The 3,587-nt window shown below is 41.1% G+C and overlaps 1 long non-coding RNA gene across 1 annotated transcript; it reads right to left on the reverse strand.

The window, feature by feature from the left end:
- Positions 1–639: 639 nt before the first annotated feature.
- LOC142044445 (uncharacterized) lies at positions 640–3,211 on the reverse strand. Its single transcript, XR_012654327.1, has 4 exons — positions 2,995–3,211; positions 2,879–2,908; positions 2,177–2,305; positions 640–851 (listed from the first exon to the last, which is right to left on the reverse strand). It is a non-coding gene; the product is annotated as an uncharacterized LOC142044445 (long non-coding RNA).
- Between the last annotated feature and the right edge of the window lie 376 nt (positions 3,212–3,587).

The following is a 3,587-nucleotide window of genomic DNA, read 5'->3' on the forward strand; positions in this document are numbered from 1 at the left end:
AAATGCTGTATACTGAAAAGATCTGAAAAAATCAAAGTAAAAGCTATTCAGTATGCTGGGAGAAGATACTGTGACTGAAGTGGCAGGCACGTGAAACCGCAAGGTTTATTTGGTCACATTCACGTTAAAGCTCGTCGTAAACCAGTAGAAATGAAAAGCAGGGATTTTAGCCAGGGAGTGTGTGTGCAGGGGGAGTTTAAAGCAGATGGTGTGAGTGACGGGGGTCAGGTCTTTTCCCTCCTCGGGGGTTGCTCTGTGGGGTTGTGCTGCATCCCGTAAATTCCCACTGAATGTCCCAACCCTCGAGCCGTTCGGCAGCACCCGCCTGCGGGAACCCTTTCCCGGCCCCAGTCCCTGAAGCGTTGGAATGGTCTCACAGTCTGTGGGTCAGGGTTGAGATTTCTGTCCCTTCGTGCAAGCCCCCCCAGACTTCAAGCCTTTTTATGTGTCTCTGGTGACATGATGACATTTCACCTTCGATGACTGCATGATATAAATGATGATACTTGGCCGTGCTTGTTATACAAAGATTTTAATTGCTTTGTACAGTTTTCATTCACCTACTTGCATTAACACTTAGCCAAGACTCTAATTTGTAACAGCCGTTTCTTCCCCCATTTCCCACCCACCCTCCTCGCTGCTCGGGCAGCTCTTCCCTAAAACAAGCCTTTGCCGTATTTCCACAGGGCAGGGCAGCTGCAATTGCAGTGCGAGTACAAATCCGACTCACTTGTCGTGATGTTGTTGCAGTTCTGCTTCTGGTTGACCCATTTCAAGAATTCTTCCAGACGCTTTTTAAATAGTGAGAAATTCGTTATTGCATCCTCTGAGCATGCGCCACGTGAAGGTTTCTAAGGGAAAGATGCATGGGTTACAGAGGAATTCCACCCCAATGCTGCACATTCTCTCTGGCTTCCTCAGCTCACTGGGATGGAGGATGAAGCCGGCTAGCTGCCCTTCACCAGCCCCAAACCATTTCACACAATTCTTACAAATCATTAGTCAAATAAGACCTTGCTATTTGTCTTTGAGGGTACTGCAGATTTTTCTGGGTTTTTTTTGGGGGGTGGGGGAGTTATCTGCCAAACTGGAAGAAGGGAAGTCAGGTCAAAACACTTCTCTCATAATAACCAAATCCTGGGGACAGAGAGGGAGCGCGGGACGCACGGCGGGATCCCAGCAACGTCACAGCCCGCTTGTTCTTAATGCTGAACAGAAGAGGATCCAGCTGCAGCAGTACGGAGCTCAGCATGCATTTGGTTAGGTGAGACATCTAGACACGGTTTCTTCTGCAACCTGCAGTAATTAGCAAACCGCTGCAAATCTGGTTTTCTTCCTAAAGCCTGCTTCTCTGTTCCAGGGAAATGTCTAAGCACAGTCATTGCTGCAAGTACAGCCACTGGCAGAACACACGTAAACCCTATTTTCTATTCCCTTATTTTCACTGTCTTTCTCTCTTCTGTATTCAAAAGGCAGATTCCTTTTTCTGTAGTATTCCTGGTCTGTATCTTTTCTGCTATTAATTGCCCTGTTCTCCCCAAAGGACAAGCTGTACAGGTCATTATTAATTGCACCTAATAAATAATCTTCATTACCGCAGGTCTAAATGAATTGTATTAATATAGTCCATATAGGAATGAATTTGTGCATGGTAGACAAACCTCGATATCCTTCCTTGAGGCTGAAGCTGGTCCAAAATTAAAAAGGAGGAACAATTTCTTTGCTAACAAATCTCAAAACTTTGAATTAGAATTTACCAAAAAGTGAGCAAGAAGTTAAGCGAAAGATGAAGTCTTACTGAAGAACTTTCACTGATGTTTCTTTACTTATTACCTTCAGGGAAATTAACTTTCAGGGAAGCTTGATGTTTTCTTTTAAATCATAAGGACAGCTCCTGATGTTTTCTCAGCATATCTATCGATTTATTTAAAGATCCATGCCTTATTCTCCATCCTACGCACAAACGAAGGGGAAGGCATTGGTGCAATGCAGGAGCTGCAGCAGCGTTGCCCAGCTGGAGAAGGGGCCGGGGCTTTCCAGCCGCTGGCTTGCTCGGCATGGGTCTGAGCAAGCTACCAGGCATTTGAACAAAATCACCCGGTGTAAAAAAACTGGATAAATGGAAAACTACAAGAAAATATTTGAAACTCAAATCAATTAAATAGTAAAAACTTACCTTCAAAATGGGACAGCTTTCTTCTAGTTTTTCCATACCTGCTTTAACTGTCTTCAAACAGTTACACATAGGTATCTTTCCTAGTTCATGAATAAATTTTTTGGTGTTATAACGTGCACAACTTTGGTTCTAGGAGAAAAAGGGAAAGTAAATAGTGTTCTAGGTTACAAGCAGAAAGCTTTTCTTTCTTAAAAAACCTGTTGATTAATCATATTGAATATGCCAACTGTTATTTTTCTCTGGAAGTCTTAACTTCTTTTATCTGATTTCCTTTTTACACCTTCTTTTAAGAAGTCATCTTATAAGTACAGTCTTCATAACTTATAACTGGAAACATTGCAATAAAAACGGTCCAATTTCTGTCAATGGTGAATGTGACAACACTGTGAATTTGCTTCAATTCCATCTAAATCGGAGAGGGATTTATTTTTTTTTTCCCCTTTGCCTTGGAAGCAGGACACTTAGGTAGAGCTGCTTCAACCATTTTCCTTTATATTGCCAGTCATTTGGAGACCAGGCTTTACAATCACCAACAGAAATTTCTCCAGAAAAAAAATGTTTAAAAGAACCGATAAAAACCGAGGTAGTATTTTACATCTTGCCTTTAAATGTCCTCAGACCTCCTATACCAGAGGTTACACTTTAAGTTCCCTTTGGAGACTCTGACTGATAATAATAGAGTAGGAAACAACAGCTTCTTACCTTTATGTAAAGTGGCATCGAGAACTCCTTCTGAAAACAGTAGACATCTGTTAGTTACAAATTGGAAATCATCTCAAAAAGCAAATCTAGGGTGGGGGAAGTGGAAAATTATTTACATTTATAGGGTCTTTTTCAGCTTCAAGTAAGCAAAGCATTTCATCGATTAGTGGGAGTTTAGTCTTGTTCTGCAGATGCAGCGTTTCCTTCAGAGGAAGAAAGTAACTGGATGCCCCAGAGCTAAATAGTAACAAGAACAAGAGAAGATGATACATTTTAAAGGTGTTATATTGCGGAGCTCAAACCTTTTTATCTGAAATAGGCTTTGAATTCAAGCTCGTCTCTCTTGGCAGATACTAAGCTCACTTATATAGAGAAGCTGAGTAAGTGCAGGATGTGAATACTATCTTATCTCATTCATAAATCATTAAAATAGGAAAGAGAAAACAACTCGAGCAGTCGAATCAGCAGCATATCTGATTTGAGAAACATTTATGATTAATGTTCTGATAAACTTCCTAAAGGCTGTAACTCCAGAGCAACGCTTCGATGCAAGCAAAAGCAATGTGCAAGGGCACTAATGATGTACAAGGTACTGTAAAAGAAGAAAATATTAATATCTGAAAAAATTATTCTAATTGTAGTAACACAGCCATGAAGCTGATTGTTTCCTGTCAGGTGAGACGATATCCTATGTTGCTGTAAATTATTG

Source organism: Buteo buteo, chromosome 24 (genome assembly GCF_964188355.1).
Source record: "Buteo buteo chromosome 24, bButBut1.hap1.1, whole genome shotgun sequence".
Lineage (NCBI taxonomy): Eukaryota > Metazoa > Chordata > Aves > Accipitriformes > Accipitridae > Buteo > Buteo buteo.